Here is a 22,187-nt window from a genome sequence, read left to right on the forward strand (position 1 = left end):
CCCCTGAAACATGATACTTAGTTTTGCTGGGTAGGTGACTCTTGGTTTTAATCCCAGCTCCTTGGACCTCCAGAATATCATATTCCAAGCCCTTTGATCCCTCAGTGTAGAAGCTGCCAGATCCTGTGTTATCCTGATTGTGTTTCCACAATATTCAAATTGTTTCTTCCTGGCTGCTTGTAATATTCTCTTGAAGTATTTTTCTTAAGTCTTTACAAAGGTTGTAAATAGTATTACAAATGCTGGGGACTGTGCCCCTGTCTACTCTCTTTGAATTTGTCTTTGCATACTGGCAAAAATCTGACCCTTGAGTTGCTCCAGGGGTTTGGGCTCTTTTCATAATTAATGGAAATTGTTTTATAACTGTAAAATTGCATCATTGACAGTGAGCTAAGTTATTAACAGGACACCATCATAGTTGTAATTGAATGTGGACTGACTAGTCTATTCTAAATCTAGAGAAATGTATGTCTTCCATTTAACTGGAGTTAGTTTTCTTCCCCTAGGAAGCTGTTAATGATTTAATAGCATAAGGTATTAGGGCTGGGATTTGTGGTTTGAGGCCTTTTGTTCAGAGAATCTCCTTTTTGAGGAAGTAAAAAGGGTTCAGGGCCTAGAACTTGTGACTGATCCACTGAGTCTACTTGGCCAACTCTTGTGTATATTTTGGTCTTACAGTGTTTATTTCATATTTTGGATAAGAATTATTTACTTCCCATTGTCCAGAGATGACGAGTTACTCAAAATAAAAAATTTTGAGCTGCTTTGGAAACATTTTTAAAATAAATTTTTTAGTATTAATTCTTAGTGAATTCTATGACATTAAACAGCCTTTGGACCCATGACCTTGGCCAGATCAGCCTTTCTGAGTCTCAGGAGACTGAATCTTTAAATGAGGGGATTGGAGTAGACTAGGTGATCCCTAAGGACCTCTCTAACTCAGACATTGTAGGATTCTGTCTATTTCTGATAGATAAGTGACTTAGCTTGACATGTAAGTGCCTCTCTCCCTTCTACACTGATCTTACCTCCCAGCCTCACGACCCTTATAGCCCACCCTTCCTCAGCATAAGTTCTCAACTGTAGTCAAATGCTGTCTATTTGTGCATTTTATTGCGTATTTTTGTTCCTTTAAGCTGTGGCCTTCAAGAGGCAGTGTTACACGGGGATTGCATAGAAAGATCTGGGTTTGGATCCTGCTTCACATACCTGCTCACCGTGCGACACTGGACAAGAGTCATTTAACTTCTTTGGGGTTTAGTCTCTCTCCCCCCAATACATAATGTGTGAATCAAATGAGATGGTGTTGGCCCAGCGCTTTGCAAGCCTTACAGTGCTATATTGTGTGCTCCTTCAGTGTCTGCTTCCCTGTCAAGCATGTGGAGCTCTTCTTGGTGCTGTGTCAGTTGTTTATTACTTAGCACATATAACCTTTTCATTTTTGTTTGCTGTTTCATATGTATGTCCTTTCTAACTAAATATGAAGCCCCAGAGTTGTAAAGACTGCACTAGGGTGGTGGCAGCCTATGTGAAGAGGAGCAGACAGTTCTGATGAATATTAAGAGGAGGTATGCTTGACAGGACTTAATTACTAATTAGATTTGAGTAATGTGGGAGAAGGAAGAATCATGGATGACTCCTGTTTTTCTTTTTTTTTTTTTGATCTTGGGTAACTGGGAATATATTGGTACTTCCAGACAGAAATAGAGGAGTTGATAAGGGTAGAATTATTTTGTACATGATGAATTTAAAGTGCAGGCTCTCCATCCAGGGGGAGATATCCAGCAGATAGTTGGAGATGCCAGACTATATATATATAGTTCAAGGGGAATAATTGAGGCTGAAGGTAGATTTGGTGGTCATTTGCATGGAGGTCATAATTGAAACCATAGGAATGTATGAGATTGGCAAAGGAGAAAATCAACAATACCCTTATGGGGAATCTTTATTAGGTACAGGTTAGGTTCTAACCTAATGCATCCTTTCGACTGAGTCCCAAGTTTTACAGAATAAATCATTTTATTAAGGGAATTCTGTGAAGTTTGGATTTAGTCAAAAGGCTGCACTCGAGGATATGAGACATGTGGCCTTGAGGCTACAGGTTCCCCGTCCTTGGGTTAGGAGAATATCAGTGAACCAGCAAAGAAGACAAAAGGAGTGAACAAGAGGTATCCTTTAAAAGTTCACCTAAAATGAACTGGGATATATTTTATCACATAATTTTGAGAGTTGGAAGGGAAATTTCAGAAGAAATTTATCTAGTACAAAACCCACATGAAGTGAATTCCCACTTACCCATCAAGTGGTTGTCTAACTTCTACATGAAGACCTCCAGCATGGGAAAATCCAAGTGTTCTCCATGTTCTAGACAAGGAAATTAAGGCATCAAGGTCTTCATTGTTGGTGAAACTGTGAGCTAGAATGGCTTAATCATTCTAGAAAGCAATTTGGAATAGTTGGATTAGAGGAATGTAAAAATGAACTGTATTGCTAAACACTTGGGATCAGGAAGGCTCAGTGTCATGAATTCAAATGTGGCCTCAGACACTTAATAGCTGTCTGATCTTGGGCAAGTCAGTTAATTTCTGTTTACCTCAGTTCCTCATCTGTAAAATGAGCTGGAGAAAGAAATGGCAAACCACTCCAAGTATATTTGCCAAGAAAAACCCAAAATGGGGTCATGAAGAATCAGCTGCTACTGAACAACAGCAACAACAAATTTTGGTGTAAATGGGGTCTTTCTTATTAATGACCTTGGGGGTCTAAGCCTCGAAGTAGAATCTCTTATTTGTATAATTTCATATTACTTTCCAGAATGGTTTTATTAATTTCAGAGCTCAAGCAGTAGTACCTTTATTATACCTGTTTTCCCAGAGCACCTCGATCATTGATTATTCCCTACTGGGCGCGGTAGTAATTCTGTTTGGTGACTATATGTCTACCACTGCTTCCTGACTTTTCTTGAAAAAGTATTTTCAGTTCTATTGTAAACAGGGCCTTTATCCTGTTCTATTTGTATTCCATCCAAGTGTCTGTATAATATAATATGATATGACATAATATAATAATGTAACAGTGTAATACAATGTAATATATATCTTTATAATTATAAGTATTCAATATTTATTGAGTGATAAAAAAGAAGAAAATGACATATAAGCTTCAGATTTCCATGTATTTTATAATCCATTGACCTCTCATTTCTTACTCCTGAGACATATTTTCCAACATTTTTTTCATTGTGCTCCCCTATGCTTTCCTTTGCATTGAAGACACCAATAAGGTATACGTTAATTTAATTTGGATGGTCTTACCTAGTTCTTTGTAAAATATCTCTACATCCTTGTGTTCTACAATAGATGTTGCTACATAAATTGCAGTGATTTTCATAGGATTCTTTTTATAAATGCTTGTTGAGAGCCTTGCAATATGAGATGCCCAGATGTGTCATGAAATGTTTTTTGTTGCCTTTGGATGCATGATAAAAACCAATTAAACTACTTTATTTGCTTCATGGAGGAGGATCTGTAAATTGTTTTATTTAGTTTCAGCTTTTTGTCTTGTGGTTTCATTTTTTACTGAGAATGTCAAGATTGATATGATTCAATTCAGTTCTCCCAGTAGTATATCCATGCACTGGTAACTGCACAAGGATCTCACATTTAAAATACTAGTCCCTAAGTAAATTTACAAAAGGTGGAATGGGGCTACATAGAATCAAGTACCATTTTGTGTTTTTCTGTTTAATAGGTTTCTGTGACCAAAGAGTTCATTCCCAAGTAGTCAACTTATTGGTGATTAGCATTTCTGTACATAGCTAGGCTGATCCTCAGAAAGCAGATAACAGTCTTTTAGCCTAAAGCTTGTCCCATACTTTTCCAGCTTGCTAAAATCTTATGCAACATGTCCTTCACTGACATGCTTCAGGGTACCCTCTTGCCTTCATGCATAGCTGGACTAGTCCTTGGAAGCAGACAGTCTCTTGGTGGGACTATACTCAGTCTTTTTTCCTTTTGTGTTTTTATACCATAGTGATTTCATGGTATCATTTCTTTCCCATTTCCGCCACTCCCTCCCAGAACCCTCAAATTATAACAAAAAGAGTTAAGCATACTCATTCTGCAAACATAGTGATAATCTGACTATGCGTAACTTTCTGGTTCTGTAGAAAATGCTACCCCTCCTAGTAGAGAGGAGTAGCATTTCATCTATTCTCCTGCTTGGGGATTAGGCATTACAGTTTTTTCCAAATATTTTTAAATATTTGCAAATATTTTTAAGTATTTCCCAATTACATGTAAAACATTTTTGCGTTCATTTTTTAAAATTTTAAGTTTTAAATTATCTTCCTCGTTGCTGCTTCTCTCCCCTCCTTGAGAAGGCAAACATTTGATATCAGTTATACATAAGAAATCTTATTTCCATATTAGCCATGTTGCAAAAGAAAACACAAACCCCAAGAAAAATAAAGTAAAAAAAAAGTATGCTTCAGTTTTGTGTTCAGAGTTCTTTACTTCTCCTGAGGTAGATAGTACTTTTCATTATAGGTCCTTTGGGGAATGGTCCTGGATCATTGTCTTGATCAGAATAGCACAGTTGATCCTCCTTAAAATATTGCTGTTACTGTATACAGTGTTCTCCTGGTTCTGCTCACTTCATTTTGCATGAGTTCATATAAAAAGTCTTCCCAAGTTTCTCTGAAACTATCCTTCTTGTTGTTTCTTATAGCACAATAGTATTCCATCATAATCATATACCAGAATTTCTTTAGATGTCCACCTAGTGATGAACATCTCCTCAATTTCTAGTTCTTTACTAGCGCGTGCGCGCACACACACACACACACAAGCTGCTACAAATATTTTTGTACAAATAGGCCTTTTTCCCCTTTTTTTGATCTCCTTGGGATACCGACTTAGTAGTGACATTGCTGGATCAAAGGGTATGTACAGTTTTGTAAGCCTTTAGGCATAGTTCCAAATTGTTCAGAATGGCTGAACCAGTTCACAGCTCTACTAACAAACCATTAGTGTCCCAGTTTTTCCGCTCCCCTCCAGCATTTGTCATTTCCTTTTCTGTCATGTTAGCTGATCTGATAGGTATGAAGTAGTATCTCAGAGTTATTTTGATTTGCATTTCTCTAATCAGTAGTGATTTAGAGCATTTTTCCATATTACTATAGATAGCTTTGATTTCTTCATTTGAAAGCTGCTTGTTCATATCTTTTGACCCATATATCAATTAGGAAATGGATCTTATTTTTCTTAATTTGGCCCAATTCCCTGTATATTTGAGAAATGAGACCTTTTATCAAAGCAATTTGCTGTGAAAATTTTCCCCCAGTTTTTCTTCTAATTTTGGCTGCATTGGTTTTATTTTTGCAAAAGCTTTTAAATTCCATGTAATCAAAATTAGGGGCAGGTAGATGGTACAGTGAATAGAGCAGTGGGCATGGAGTCAGGAAGACCTGAATTCATCGGTCTCAGACACTTCCTGTCTGTGTGACCCTGGGTAAGTCATTTAACTCATTAACTGACAAAACAGAAGAAGGAAATGGCAAATTACTCCAGGTGTCTCTGCCAAGAAAACCCCCGATGGGATCATGAAGGGACACAACTGAAATGACATAACAGAATCAAAATTATCCATTTTACTTCCCATGAACCTCTCTATCTCTTGTTTGGTCATAAACTTTTCTCTTATCCATGTATCTGACAGGTACATTTTTCCAGCCTCCCCTAAATTTACTTATGATATCACTTTTTATTTCTAAATTGTTTATCCTTCTTGACCCTGTCTTGATGTATGGTGTGAGATGTTGGTCTATGCCTAGTTTCTTCTAAACTGCTTTCCAGTTTTTCCTAGTAATTTTTGCCAAATGGTGAGTTCTTACGCCAAGAGCTTGGATCTTTGAGTTTATCAAATACTAGATTACTATGGTCATTTACTACTGTGTATTGTGTACCTAATCTACCACTCTATTTCTCAGTCAGTACCAGATTCTTTTGATGAGTACTGCTTTGTAATACAGTTTGAAATCTTGTACTACTAGGTCACCTTCCTTCACATTTTTTTTTTCAATTAATTCTCTTGATATTCTTGACCTTCTGTTCTTCCAAGTGTATTTTGTAATAATAATAAAAATAATAATTATTTTTATTTTGCTTTTTGGAGAGGGGAAGGTAGGGCATTTGGAGTTAAGTGACTTGCCCAAGGTCACATGGCTAGTTTTTTTTTGTGTTAAATGTCTGAGGCCGGATTTGAACTCAGGTCCTGCTGACTCCAGGGCTGGTGCTCAATTCGCTGTGCCACCTAGCTGCCCAATTATTTTTTTCTAGTTCTATAAAATAATTCTTTGGTAGTTTGATTGGCATAGCACTGAATAGCTAAGTTAACTTAGGTAGAATTGTCATTTTTATTATATTGGGGGGTTTGAACTGTCCATGAGTGAGTAATATTTCTCAAGTTTAGATTTGCCTTTATTTGTGTGAAAAATGTTTTATAATTATGTTCATAATAATCCCTGGGTTTGTCTTGGGGCATTACATTTAATCAGAGATTGGCTCCATTTTAGTGTTGGGCAAAGGGTTTGAACAGTTTAGTGAACTTTGTTACATGACTTAGAATTATTTTCCAGGTAGTTGGGTAAATTCAAAATGTTGTTAACAGTGAGCCTGTCTTTCTATAACCATAAAAAGCATTTTGTGGTGTGCCAAGTGTTAACAATTTTGGTCTTTTATCACTTTTGTCATTTTGAGAGGTGTGAAATAAACCTAAAGAGTTGTTTTGGTTTGCATTTCTCTCATCAGTGATTGAAAACATTTTATATGGGGGTGGCTAGATGGCGCAGTGAGTAAAGCACCGGCCCGAGAGTCGGGAGGACCCGAGTTTGGTTCTAGCCTCAGACACTTAACACCCACACAAAAATATTAGCCATGTAACCTTGGGCAAGTTACTTAACCCCAATTGCCCTCCAAAAGGCAAAAAAAACAACAACCACATTTTATGTGGTTGTTGATACTTTGCACTTCTTTTGGGAGTTGTTCTTATTCCTTTGTTGAGGAAGGGCTTTTGGTCATATGTATCTTTAGTTTCCTAACTCCGAGGTATTTGAGGCTACATATACACACATACATACTATATACTTACCTATTGATAAGGCAACAAGTTTAAAGTGCCTACTTTGGTATTAGGTTCCATTTTCAGTTCTGCGGCTTTATGTATAAGGAATAAAAACAATCCCTACTCATAAGGAGCATGCATTCTAATGAGGGAAACAAAGTACAAATATAAATATATACAGCATAAATATAAAGTGAATAGAAACTTGCACAGTACTTGATTAGGGAAATCGAGGGCACTAACAAGTGGGAGATCAGAATGGGCTTCATGGAGAAGGTGCTGCTTTAGTTTCATCTTAAAGGAAGAGAGGGAGGGATTCAATAAAATGAACATAAGGAAGGAGTATATTTTAGGTAGTGAAAAGGCATGGGAATGGGAAATAGGCATGGAGTATTGTATAAGGAACAGAACAGGAGCCATTTTGGCTGAATCTAAGAATATAGAAAGGGAGAAAATGTCCAGTGAAGCTGCAAAGATAGATTGGGACCAGGTTCTAAAGGGCTTTCAAAGCTAGACAGAGGAGATATTTTATCCTAGAGGTACGTATGTGTATGTATTTTTTTATATATGTGTGTATATGTTGTATTTCCCTGAGTATCTTGGATAGCTGACTTTTATCAGAGATATTTTATGAAAAGGTAGGGTTTTTTGTGCCCAATAGTTTTTCTTATTCTAGATGAAATAATTTTGTTCATGTAAAAGTTTTTAAAATTTTATGTAATCAAAATTTACTTTTTTACCTTTTGTGATCCCTTACATTCCTTTGGTTAAGAACTTATCTCTAATCATAATTTTGTTCTGTTTTTCCCTTTTTTATGATGTGACCTTTTCTGCTTAGATTGAATTATTCATTTGGAGTTTATGGTATATGATAGAACATGTTGGTCTAAATCTAAACTCCACCAAAATGTTTCCTAAGTTTTCCTAGTAGTTCTTGTCCTTCTTACATTAGTTTGTGGTCTTGGATTAAAAACATTAAACTGCTGTGTTCCTTTTCTTTTGGGCTTTTCTTATCAAGTCTTTGCTACTTTTGTATTTGTTAGCCAGTACTAAATGTTTTTGATGATTTACTGCTTTATAATACAGTTTGAAACTTGGTAATGATGCTGTATGACTACTCCCTGCTCCTTTGTCTTTGTTGGTCCCATCTCTTGGGTATTCTTATTTTGCTATCTTTATAGTCTGGTTTGCTATATAGGTTTCACCATGACCCAAAAAGGCTCAAGAACCCCCAGGCTAGAGGAAATAACTAAAGAGCTGAGTTAGATTTAAAATCAGCTAGAAGCTTATCTTTATTTCCTTGTGTCTTATGGTGGTACTCTCTGTTCCTACATCTCTAAGAGGTGGAGCAACAATTTATGTCATATTTGTGATTGTGTTACGTTATCAGCATAGTTTGGCCTTAGTTTTTGAAACTATTTCTTTCTGGACTTAGTTATATTTGATAGGACAAACGAACTTAACCACATGGTTGCAAAAATTCTCCAGTGACAATTTTTGCAACCGTTTTAATCAGATTTTATGATTCATGTAACCAATGTATTTAGGTTTTTGAGGCTTTTCCCCTATATTATGCCTAAAACTTTTCTTTGATTCCACCTCAAGAAATCTTTCTCATTGGTCTCTCTTGACCATGAGTGATGATGATGTTGAATATCATAACTTTTCACTCTATCAAGTTAACTGATTTTAAAGAGTGCTTTCATTTTGTGGTGAGTAACTCTTCAGATACCATCCCTTTCCTTAGACATGTAGGGTGTAACGTCAAGTTATACAGCATAATTATTTTCCGTGATCAGAATCTTTTTTTTTAACAGCAAAAAAGTCATTTTTTGCCTTTGAAGTCATCAAGCCCAGACCTTTCCTTTTACATATGAGGAAACTGAGGCTTAGAGAGGTCAAGCAGTAAGTGGGAGAGCCAGGATTAGAATTCTGCTGTTCTTCTTTAGTGCTTGTTTTTACGTATACTGTGCTTCTTCTCTAGTGGGCTAACTTCATTTTGCCCTTCAATGTATTTTTTTACTTAATCGTTGGATGTAAAGATAAAAGGCCTTGGGAAATTTTGAAGATTTGTCAGAGTTTTCATAAACACACCACCTCTGGTGGTTTTAATTGGCTTTTTGAATTAAAAGGGTGTTGGAAAGCTACAAAAAAAGTTTTTACAATACAGCTCCACAAGGCAGGAAAAGAAGGAAATAGAACCATTTATAATTTCATTGGTTATACTTTAATTCAGGCTACCCTGCTTCAGTCACGTTACTTCTCAGTGTCCAAGGTAACTCTCTAAGACTGCAAGTTTCAGATATATGCTGATCTGTTCCTCACTGGGAACTTCCCTATCCTCATGAAATTATGTCATTATGAGATAAATGATAAGCATGATTTTTCTGCTTGGTCCCTTGTCAAAAGCTAGAGTTCTAGTTTCAGTTCTGAATAAGTCATTTCCCCAGAGACTAAATTATCCTACCCTCACATTCTGCAGAGGAAGAAACTGCCAGAGAAGGGAAGGATCTTACCTTTTATTAAGTAAGTGAGAATGGTTACCAGTGAAAATTTGGTACACTGTGGGATAGAATATAATTTCCAGTTAATATTTTAAGTATAGTGCTGAGTTTGTGCTTTAGCTTGAAACTACATTTGTGGCCAGTGCGTCTATGTAGCCACTATTTTAAAAATAACTAAACAATTTGAAAAAAAAAATTTGGATCAGACATGTAATTTTATGGGTACAGGGAAGTTTCCAGTGAGGAAACTCCCTCTACCAATGAAGATCAGCATCATTTCTGAAACTTGCAGTCTTTAGAGAGTTATCTTAAGCTGAGTAGTGACTGGACTTCAGGATGACTTGTATATCTTCTAGGTGGCAGCTTAGGTCTTCCCTGACTCCAAGACCAGCTTTCTATTTGTCTACTCTTCACTGCCTTGCTTGTTTTCAAAATTTGACATTTTCTGACTTCTTTTTTTGCAGTTTTTGCTATCATTTGGCAATTTTTGTCCTCAAAATTGCTTCTTGTTGCTTAAAACTTTTATTGTAGCATGTTTCCATTTTATAAACTTGCACTGACAAAATTTTTTCTTTCTCTGCTCATGTCAGAAAGGCTTATCTAAATAGATATATTTGTTCTATGTTTCAGATTGTACATTTTGTAATGGATAATTTTTTTCTCATTAGCTTGACTTTGCCTTATAAATTTCAAATATCCTTGAGGGTGTATGATGAAAATTATGATTGATTTGGTAAGTGTTTAGCTACTGTTTAGCCAGGAACAGTAGCAAATTAGTGGAGAACCTCATACAAACAATTATTAATAAGGATTTATGACCAAAGTAGTCTGTGGCTAAGGGGCCAAACGGGTTTTGGGAAACAAATATCACAATGCATGAACACTATTCACTTCCCCATCTGCAAAAAAGGAGTAATGCTGTTTGCAATACCTAACTCACAAGGTTATTGGCTAAACTGAGTATGTTTTAAAAATACTTTATAAACATTAAGGTACTTGGGAATTTTCCCCTAAATCTTAGGTAAAAATCCATTCATCTACTAAGGCCTTCCTGTTTTAACATAGCAGAATACCAGTGTACTATTTGGGCCACCTGTCTTTATATTTTATTCCTACCACATGAAATGCACACTCTTTTCCAGTTACACACATGCTCCATGTTGTTCTTTATGCTATTTCTCTGGCACACGTAGTCAGGGGTGCCAGCAATTGCTAATAACACTAGAATGCAGTGATAATTATATCTGACCTTGTTGGAATGCTTCCTGGTAACTGAAGGACGTCTAGTAGGTATGGTAAGGCAGGAAAACCGAGAGAGCTGTGTCCCTGAAGTCAAAGGAGAGAGAGTATTCAGGGAGAGTTGTGCTTCACAGTGTCAGAAACTGCAGGGAGATGTAGGATGAGGCCTGAGAAAAGACACTTAGGAGGGCTGCAACAACAGAATATTGTCAAGTATGATCATTGTGTCAAATAGTTCTGCTTAATTGTTCTTCTTTGATCCAAATTTTCTTTGGTAACTACTTTCAATTTTTTAGTAGATCTTTACCCTCTGTCATTTTTCTTCTCTTTAGAATGTGACGGTGGTATCAGTTGTTCCCCAGGGAAGTGATTTGTTTATAACTCATAATGATTCAGAGCTGAGAACCAAGCAGAAACGTCATGCTTATCATGGGGAGGATGGTTAAAATAACTTTGTGACATCAGTTAAAATATATTTTTAAAGATCAGTGGATTTAGCATTTAAGATTGTTCATAACTTTGTAAAGGTCAGTCTATTTTTAAAATTTTTATTCTTTTTTTTTTTTTGAGGATAATTGGAGTTAAGTGACTTGCCCAAGGTCACGTGGCTTGTTTTTGTGTTAAGTGTCTGAGGCCACATTTGAACTCAGGTCCTCCTGACTCCAGGGCTGGTGCTCTATTCACTGTGCTACCTAGCTGCCCCTAAAGGTCAGTTTATTGATAGGATTGGCAGCCAGATCAAAAGGTGAATGGGAGGTGAGAAAATGAAGATAATGTGAATGTAGGTGACTCTTTTTCTTGACTCTGAACAGGAGAAGGGCATGTTTGTTTGCAGCAGGGAAAGAGTCCATTGGATAAGAAGCAGCTGAAGATGAAATGGGGTGCAGGATGATCAGTGAGGTGAGTGAGCTTTTACAGGACATAGGGAGGAGATGAGATTGAAACACAAATTTAAGGATTGAATTTGCCAAAGAGAACAGCTGCTTTTTAGATACTGAAGCAAAACTGGAGAGAATAGAGGATTATGTAGAATGGTTTTGATATAGAGGAAGCTTTTTCCTTTGATGAGATAGGCTTTATTTTCCTCAGTAAAATAGGAGCTAAGAAGACCCTCTGCTAAAAGGAAAGGAGAAGTTGAAGGTAGGTGATATAGGGAACTTGAAAAGAGATTTAGAATTATGATAGATTTCAGTGATTGCAGTGAACATTTCAATGTACAGAGAACAACAGAAGATTGCCTGTGAAGTTCAATTTTTTGTGTATATTAAAACTACTCTTGATGATTGCCGTATACCAAATTGACAAGGATATTAAAAGATGGATGAATTCAGTACTGTAGAGCTGGGAATTTTTTCCACTCTTAAAATCACATAGAAGTATACTTAAGAAGTTAGAAAAATGTTCATACGTTTTGATCTCAAAGATTTTCTAAGTAAAGATCTACTTTGTCTCTTTGTCCTCACCTCTATTGAGAAAGCAAGAAAAACAAAATCTCCTATTACAAACATGTGTAGACAAGTAAAACAAATTCCTGTATTAGCCATGTCCAAAAAAGCATATGTCATAATCTGTACTTTCTGATATGTACAATATTATCTTTGCTAGTTTCTGCCATCAGGACGTTATGAAAGGAGAAAAAACAATTTGTATTTAAAAAATTCATTTTTAGTAGCAAAACAAACGTAAAAAATCATGGGCCCAGTGATTGGGGAATGTTTGAATAAATTGTGGTATATGAATGAAATGGTATGTTATTGTGCCATGTGAAAATTTCTGTGAAGAAAACTGTATTAAAGGAATAGTAATACACTTGTATTACCTTTATTACCATAATACACATTGTTGGCAAATCTTATTTGGGACTCAAGTTTTGCATTTGTAAAGTAGAATAATGTGAAGGAGAATACTACTTACTGTCATTTGATCTTTAAATTATGAGAATGAGATTATAAATGTGAAGTATTTTGAACTCCATAGAAATAAAGTATATTGGTGGTGGTGGGATTAATTATGACTTTCCTTTGGATATCAAATGTCTTTTGACCGAAATCAAAACTTCCTATAGTTGTCTGAGTTCTGGGATTTATGTAACTTGTAAAGCAAAAGTGACTGCTCAGAATTTAGCCTAATATTTTTCAAATTAATTTTGTGCCAGATGTAATTGTTTCCTAAATATGTTACCAATCTGAAATTTACTTTATGCCCTAAATATTTTTAATACCTGAAATTTGTTTTGTACCTTTGGCACCAGCAGTGTTATCCTTGTATGTTGAGTTATCGAACCTCTTATTTAGTTGGTGGAAACCCTAATACTTCAAGGCTGCTTTGTGGTTTAATGAACAGAGCGTGCATTAGGGATCAGAGACTTAAAAGTATGTTTCCATGGGTAAGTTGCATTCATATACTTTGGTGTTGTACTATAGTCCCTTTTGTAGAATTAGGATAGAGCAAATGTCACAGAAATTGTATTATTCTTCATTGTTTTGAAAGTGAAACTTGTTCTATCCACAGGGTTAATTCATATATACTCTTTACTATAAAACTGCACTGTAATGCTTCAGCTTATGAAAATGGCTCCAGCAGCATACTATCAGAAGCTTTCTTGTTAGATATAGAAATTATTCAAATAGAGAGGAGATATAGATTTAAGTGTGTATTCCTGGTGAGCCAGGTATCAGCTGTCACTGAGTAATACTCTCTAATGACTAGACTCTGGACATCTAGATAGTGGGACCCTTTTCTTACCTGGGCCAAGAACCTAACAAGTGTGCCTATTGAGAAAGCTGGTGCTATTATCTCCTCAGCTATTACTGCCACAGCAGCTTTTTGAGACTACCAGAATTTCCCTTAACTCTCTGCCACATCTAGGTCAATTTTATTAAAGGAAGGAACTTTTTGTCAGTTAAACTTTGTTATTCAAGGGAATCATTGTACATACTTTGCAGAAGCTTGCTTGACGTGAAAACATCCAGCTTCAAGGCCAGAAGCCAAATGGAGTTTGGAAATGTTGGACTCCTAGGTGAGATGAAACATTAGCATGGTTATCTGTACACATGTATGCCTATCCATAAATCATAAACCATTAATAATGCACATTGAGCTTGTTGCTTAACTCTCTTTTTAGGTTCTTTCTCTGCTTTTGCACAAGCAGGAGAAATTTTTTATGCCTTTAGTATTTGTCATCAAATACTCCTTGAATGCCCACTGAGTAAGAAACCAATATTTTATGAAAGATACCTTTGAAGTCAAGCAATTAGATTTTTATTGAAGTTACTTTGTTCAGGTTTTTAAAAATCACTTTTTAAAATATCAGAGTAAAAGCTTTAAAGAAAAAAACCTTTAAAATATAGTTATCTATTTTTATCTATAATTACTTTCCTTTCCTACTTTTTTTTTTTTTACTGTGACCATATTTGCTTACTGGGAATGCATTCCTGGGCTGGAAATGGGACTTAGTGATAAAATTCTGTGTTCTGGAGCCAGTTTTTGGAGATGTCTTCTATGTTATTTTGAGCTTTCCTTTCATAGGAACCCCCTTAATGGTTATAGAATCATAGATCTTGGTGAGGGAACATGGCTTAAGAGTTATCTGTTCTACCCTCATGTTGTAATAACACTAATCAGAAAACAGATTCCTTTTGATTATGAGTTCCTTTTCCTCTCTTCTTTGATATAGGTGCATGTGTGTGTATACTATTGTATTTTTTTTCTTCCATTTTACCGTAGCCTAAAAAGGTGTTAGAACTCCTGCTGCTTTTCCTAGGATATAACCTAGCCTTTAATTATCTTGTGATTCCCTTAAATTCCAATCTTGATGAGCCTGTCTAATTGTATTCCTATTTCTAGTGCTATTAATAACTCCCTAATTTGATCTTTATCAGAAGCATCTGACTTGTGTCCACAAAACTCCTAAGCCATATTAAAATGTAATTAAGAAATACTTAACAAAAAAATCAATAAAAATGCAATAAAACATAAATAATGTTAATTTGTGGTTTTCTAAGTCAGTATGTGATTTATAGGGATCCATTTCTGTACATCTACAGTGGGTAGAAAGTACAAAAGAAATCCATCCTTCTGAAGACAAAGCAAACATAGTCTGCTAGCCAGGTAGGAAATATTCTCTTGTACACTAAGGTTAGTTGAGTCTACAAGGAAGTATTTTATTAAGCTCCTACTATATGACATATGCTGCAAAGTGTTAGGGATGGCAAAAACAGTTCCCCTTCTCAAGGAAATCACAGTCTAATGGGAGAGACAGTATGCAAGCAACTATAAATAAGCAAGATCTATACAGGATAAATTGGAGATAACCCCAGAGGGAAAGCATTAGCATTAAGGGAGACTGGGAAAATCTTCCTGCAGAAGGTGGGATTTGAGTTGAGACCTGGAGAACCAGGAAAGCCAGAAAGCAGAATTGAGTAAAGAGAATTCGAGCCATGGGGACAGCCAGTGAAACTGCCTAGAGTTGGGAGATGGAAAGTTTTGTATGAGAAACAGTTATGAGTCCAGGGATGATGGATTGTAGAATGTAGAGGGGAGTTAAGGTAAGACTGGAAAGGTAGGAAGGGACCAGATTAAGAAGGGCTCTAAAAGGCTAACAAAAGGATTTATATTTGATCCTGGAGGTGATAGGGAACCATTGGAGTTTGTAAAATTGGTGGGGAAAGGTGAAAAGGTCAGATTTTTATTTAAGGAAGATTAGCTTTACAACTGACTGGAGGATAGACTGAGCTTGGAAGAGAGACTTGAGGCAGAAAAACCAACCAGCAGGCTATTGCAATGGCCTAGGCATGAGGTGATAGCCTACGGACAGTGATGGCAGCAGTATCAGAGGAAAGGAGACACTTGTGAGAGATGTCATAAAGGTAAAGTCAACAGGACTTGGCAAAAGATTGGATATGGGATGTGAGATTGAGGGGTCAGGATGACCACTAAATTGGGAGACTAGGACGATGCTGGTTCCTTCAACATAAATAGGAAAGTTAGAATGTGGGGTGAGGGGTACTTATGGGGGAAATTGAGTTCAGTTTTAGACATGTTGAGTTTAAGATGTCTACAGGACATCCAGTTTAAGATATCCAGTAGGTAGTTGGAGAAACCACACTGGAAGTCAGGAGAGAGGTTAAGTTTGGATGGATCTGTGAATTATCTGCATAAAGACGATAACTGAAACCATGGGAACTGAAGAGATCACCAGGTATAGGAGGAGAAGGAGGAGGCTTAGGACAGAGCCTTAGGGGCACCTATGGTTAGCATGAGTGACCTGGATGAAGATCAAGCAAAGAGGGAAGTTAGATGGGGAGGAGGAGAGCCAAGAGAGAAGTGTGTCAAGAAAAACCTGTGGAGAAGGGACTCTCAAGGAGAAGAGATGGTTGGTAGTGTCAAAGACTGCCAAGAGGTCAAGAAGGATGAGTATTAAGAAAGGGCCATTAGACTCTTGCTTCAGCTGCTGCCACCACCATCATCACCATCACTATGATCCTCTTTTTGCTAGGATTTACACTCAGCAGTGTGGTGGGATGTATCTGGCTCAGAGCTATGAAATTCCAAACTTAGCCAAAAAGCTTGAAGAGATTAAAAAAAAAATGTAGATCCCAAGAAGAAACCACCTAGTTGGCTAGGTCCTACATGTAGTAATGTTGTCTGGATGCTTTCCTGATTTGAAACAAAAGCTCCTATTCTCTCCTCAAGGACTACATGACTTTCTTCACCCCAGCTTACACTGAGCTGCCTTTGAGCTAAAATACATTCCTAACAACCAACTATCCTTTATTATTTCCCTCCTCACCCCCTCCCCTGGGATTCCTCTGACCTCTCTACCTTCATGGGAGATTCTGATAATTGAATCATGGTACTTGTCTAAGAAATGCTAGTTTTGATTAGTGGTCTCCTTACCTTTTAAATTGTGGATTTCTAGTAATTTTTAAAAGTTGTTTTTTATATAACTGAACAGATGGCAATCATGGTAATTCTCTACTTATGGCTGTCACTGGATACTTTATAACCATTTAGTATCAAAGCATTATATAGCAACTGGGAAAAAAAGGAGAATAAAGGGCCATTAGATTTGGCAATTATTAGAGATCATTGGTAATTCTAGAAAAAGCAGTTTTAGTTGAATGGTAAGCCTGGAAGTCAGATTGCAGAGGATTTGGAAGAGTGATATAAAAGGAAGTGGAGGCTTCAATTATAGATGGTCTTCTGAAGGAGGTAACCCTGAAATGGAGGAAAGATATATGATAGCTCTCTGTGTGGGTGGGTCAAATGATTTTTTTTTTTTTTATGATGGGGAGACATGGGTGTGTTTGCAAGCCACAGGGAAGCATCCTATAGATAAGGAGCAATTGAAACTTAGTGAGAGAGTGGGGTTGATATGGAGTAAGTCTGCTGGAGAAGACAGGATGGAATGGCATAACTTTCTTATCTTCCTTTTCCGTGAATATTCCCATCTGTGATGGTTTTTATATTTTCAGCTGACTAGAATAAAAGACATTAGATTATACCACCATCTCTTTTGACACTAGTTCAGTGACATCTCTCCTCTTTTACTCCTGTCCCACATGACAGGGTGGCCTCTCCTTGCCAAAGAAGGAATGAAATAGGAATTTATTGTGTTTACTATGTATAATCATTTCATTTGCAAGTAGTATCTTAGCAAACTTGGACTGAGTCTTTCATGATACTAGTGAATGGAAGAATACCTTAATTGGTGAGCCTGCACATTTTAATTCAAATACTTCTAAGAAATGATAAATTAAGAGTACTTAGAAGAATTCCTTTGAATTGGTGAGTCTAAATTGGATATGGCTGAACAATAACCAATCATAAGTTCTTGAGTTGGTTTACTAGTGTAAGCTACTAATGACAGTGAGATCCAACTTAATTTGGTCGACTTTGAGGTTTGATGGGTCCACGGCAGTTAAGGAAACAAAAGGATTAATACCTTGTTTGTCATGCTTTTGTTTTTGTTCCATGCTAAGGAAAAATATCTTCATCACATTTCATAAATGTTAGCTATGCAGAACATACAGGGACTTGATGCAAATACTTAGGATCAAAAGCCATTCACCAACAGATAAGTGAGTGGTAGAATTATATAAACAGGTTTTAGGAGAAGAATTACAATTATAAATCGCCTTGTTAAAATATGCTTCGCATAGTAGCAAGAGAACTGCAAATGAAAATAAGTGAAATAGACAAAAAGGAAAAAAACAGGAATAATCTATGTTGAAAGGACTGTGAGAAGACTGGCATTTTTTGTTGTGTTGTTATGAAGCTATGAAAGAGACCATTCTAAAGATTTTAATTTAGAATCAGGCAAGAAAAGTGACAAATTTTCAATAGGAGAGAACTTTTTGAGAGCTATTGATGGGGAGAACTAGCCTTTAAGATACTGTTTCCTAACTTGCATTATAGTACAATACTTTGTCTTTGCTATATTATAGAATCCCTGTTTTCCTCAGTTCTCTTTACATTTTTTGATTAGGAATATAGGGAATGATAAAACCATGGTAAAGGGAGAACAGAGGCTTGTTGGTGTGTCGGTATAAAAATAATGTATATGTGAATTGGCAGATAGAAGACTGGGGTGAAATATCCTTGACCAATTCATGGGTACATTCTTCACTGAAGAAGGTGGTAAACACTGAGCTGAAGTTGCTTCTTAGTTGAGGCATTTGTCTTTACTCACTAATTTAGTCAATTAATCTGCTGTGACAGTATTCCTTCTTTCTTCTTCCTTCTGCTCTGGTTCAGAACAGAGAATTTAAGAGTATAATCGAGTTATATGTACAAATGTTTCTTTGAGAAGATAAGGACACCTGAAAATGTGAATTTAAAATCTGTGCTAACTACATAGGTAAGATAAAGTAGTAAAGAGAGTGGGAACTCTTAGGGAAATTGAATTCTCAGAGGTTAAAGAAATTTGCAGAGATTTTTCCATTGGAACAGTGGTTGTGCTATTTCTCCTGTCTGAACAAAAGAAGGAAACAAAGTTTCCAGCTTTACTTTGTTTTTTTTTTTTAAAGTTCAGCACTTGGGGGCGGCCAGGTAGCACAGCAAGTAAGAGCACCGGCTCCAGTGTTGAGAAGACCTGGAGATCGAATCCCGGGCTCAGACACTTAGCACCCAGCCAGAAACACCTGGCCGTGTAACCTTGAGCAAGTTACTTAACCCCGATTGCTTAGGGGCGGCCAGGTGGCTCAGCGAGTAAGAGCACCAGCTCCAGTGTCAGGATGACCTGGATCAAATCCGGGCTCAGATACTCAGCACCACACCCAGAAATAATAACTGGCCGTGTAACCTTGAGCAAGTTATAACCTTAACCCCAATTGCTTTAAAAAAAAAAAAGTTCAGCACTTGGTTAAAAAGCTACTAATCTTTCAGAAGTTCCAGAAGTATTTTTGTGTCATTCAAACAGGAAAGACAGGACTTGATCATAATTGTGTAATCCCCTAGGCTGTGATGGGAGAGAGATTTACAATATAGTGAATGAGCTATTCTCAGTCTCCTTTGTAGGATGGTATGTATCAGGAAGGGCCAGGTCTCTTCTAATAAACTTTAGAGGTCACATCTTAGATAGGATCTGATCCTAGATATTCTTTTCAAATTCTGAGTCTTATTTCCAGTCTTTGTTTCTTCATGATAAAGGTATCACATAAGACACTTGAGTAAAGGTCAGTTTGTTAGGAGTCCTCGGCAACAGTTTTCTGTCAAATGGCTTGTGATCTAAAGTACATAAGGTTTACACATCATAATCTACAGTGAACAAATGACATTATGGTAAATAATAATTGACATTTAATATTACTTTGAGGTTTGTAAGTCACTTTGTGTATTATATCATCATCTTGCTTCTGTTCTGAGGTAGATATATGGAGCACATTTTACTAAAATAATGTGTTCCAAGGGAAAACCTTAAAAGCTCACCTATTCCTATTTTTTTCCCCACCCGCATTTTCATCTCCTCTACTGAGTCTTCCTGAGAATTTTATCTGCTAAGGGCACTACTACTGCCCCGGTCTCTCAACTATCTTGGCATATATGTGGATAGATTTCCCCTTAAATCACTGTGAGATAAGATTGGAATTTTTTCAAAGGAACTATAAAAATTCAAAAGCTTACATTGATGAGTTTGGAGGTCCTTATTCCTAACTTCATTGAAGTTTTACCACAGATGCAACTGACTTGGAGTAGATTTTGGGACAGAGAGGTCCACTAGTTCATTAGCTTTGCCTCAACTCTGTTGAAATAAGGCTTGCTGGAGGGAGGGAGGGAGGAGGGGTGTTAGGCTAGTGAGGAGGATGAGAGTATTTCCGAAGGCTTCAGAATCCTGGCAAGAACTGGTACAGTTGGCATTGCTGGAAGCAACATGGTGTAATAAAGTACCTGGCTTGGAACCAGAAAGACCTGATGGGTTCATGTCCTGAGGTTGGCCTCTAAGGGCACTTCTAGCTTTAAATCCATGATCCTGAGATTAGACAAAGTTAGAGCAACTGAGGAGGCTTATTCTCTCCTGATGATGGTTTCCTTTATCTGTGTAGTGTTTCTTTGAGAAACTGTTAAGACTTAAAACACTTAGAATAATTTAAAATTCTGGTACGTTTTATTGTGAATAGTGAATATTTAGCATTAAAAATGGTTTCCTGAGCAGGAATTACCTGTCAAGTAGCTCAGTGGATGCCAAAATAAAATTTATCTGGATTATTTGTTCACTAGTAGTATATACAAATAATTGAGAATTAACTCTGCACATTGCATTTCTAAGAGTTGTCACTAGTTAAAGAGGGAAGGGAGGATAATCAAAGGCTTCTGCTCATTCTCTGTAAAATTTATTCTACCCAGGTCACCTTAATCAGCAATAGGAAATCACATGCTGCATGTGATAGAATCTAGTGGAATCAGCAATGGCAAATAACTAGTCCAGAAATGTCTCGTATTGCTGAGGAGAGGGAAGTCATTCATAGTTGATCATCACACAATGTTTCTGTTACTGTGTACAATGTTCTCCAGCTTCTGCTCATTTCATTTTGCATCGGTTCATAGAAGTCTTTCCAGATTTTTCTGAAACCTGCCTGCTCATTATTTCTTATAGCACAATAGTATTACTTTACATTCATATACCATAGCTTGTTCAACCATTCCCCAATTAATGGGCAACCCCTCAATCCAATTTTTTGCCATTGCAAAAAGAGCTGCTATAAATATTTTTGTGCATGTAGGTTTTTTTTTCCTTTTTTATGATCTCTTTGGGGTACAGACCTAGTAGTGGTATTGCCAGATCAAAGGGTATGTACTGTTTGCCAAATTGCTAAGAGATAGGATTTGAACACTAAGCATTTAAATCTAGAGCCTGTGTACTCTTTCAACTGTATGATAGTTCTTCGAAGGCAATGATGTTATACATTTTGTGCTACATAGCAACACCAGTAAAATGTTGGTATTGTAAAGGTGGGCTTTTACTTCATGGAAAACTTGAGGTCAGTGAAAAAAGAAAAACTTCGCATTTTTCTGAAAGCAATCTAACCTCTTAATTTTTCTTCTTTTCAACTTCGGACCCAGCTTATTGTCCGTCTATATTGTCTGTCCCAGGTTAGACAGGCTCTCTATCCAAATACGTGTTGAAATCTAGGCTATAGATATTCCTTATCCATTTGATCTTTTTTGTGTAGGTGGACAGACCAAATTCTTTTGGTAATTACAGACCTCTTCTAGGAGGTTCTGCAGTGTCTCTTGGGACATGATGTTAAACAGGAACCTTTGGAGGACCTCACAGGGAATCCCTGCTCTGTGTGAACTCTGATGACTGAAGGGGGTAAAGGCCATTATTAACAAGAGAATCAGGAAAGACTACATGGAAAAATGTGCGTTTGAGTTGGTCTTTAAAGGATGGGCAGGAATTCAGTATGTAGGTGGTGGCAGAGATGTCATGCCTAAGGAACAATGGTAGCAAAGGCAAGGATATGAGAAAAGGCTGTGTGTGTGTGTGTGTGTGTGTGTGTGTGTGTGTGTGTGTGTGTGTGTGTGTGTGTGTGTGTGTGTGTGTGTGTGTTTAGCTTGAATGTAGAGTATGAGAGGGGAGAGTAATGTGAAATAAAATTGGAAAGATAGGACAATATCATAATGTAGAAGAATTTTAGAGCCCAAGATAAGAGGTTGATATTTTACTTGGTAAGGTGTTAGCCAGTAAAAGATCTTTTTTTTTTATTTTAATTTTTTTTTTTAAGCAATTGGGGTTAAGTAACTTGCTCAAGGTTACATGGGCAGTTATGTTGTGTGGGTGTTAAGTATCTGAGGCTGGAACCAATCCCGGGTCTCCTG

General features: G+C 36.8%; 1 protein-coding gene across 5 annotated transcripts in view; it reads left to right on the plus strand.

The window, feature by feature from the left end:
* Nucleotides 1–22,187, plus strand: part of IP6K1 (inositol hexakisphosphate kinase 1) — a 79,854-nt gene that overhangs the window by 8,259 nt on the left and 49,408 nt on the right. Inside the window, exon 1 of one of the 5 annotated variants that reach the window (XM_069095702.1) lies at nucleotides 13,800–13,884. The exons of the other annotated variants lie outside the window; for them this stretch is intronic. The gene's annotated coding sequence lies outside the window, so the exon portion shown is untranslated. Of the gene's footprint in view, nucleotides 1–13,799; nucleotides 13,885–22,187 lie in introns of those variants that run through there. 5 annotated transcript variants of the gene reach the window in all.

The sequence above is a fragment of the Petaurus breviceps genome, unplaced genomic scaffold (assembly GCF_028583685.1).
Source record: "Petaurus breviceps papuanus isolate PSGF00001 unplaced genomic scaffold, PetGlider_PUasm1.0 227, whole genome shotgun sequence".
Classification (NCBI taxonomy): Eukaryota; Metazoa; Chordata; class Mammalia; order Diprotodontia; family Petauridae; genus Petaurus; species Petaurus breviceps.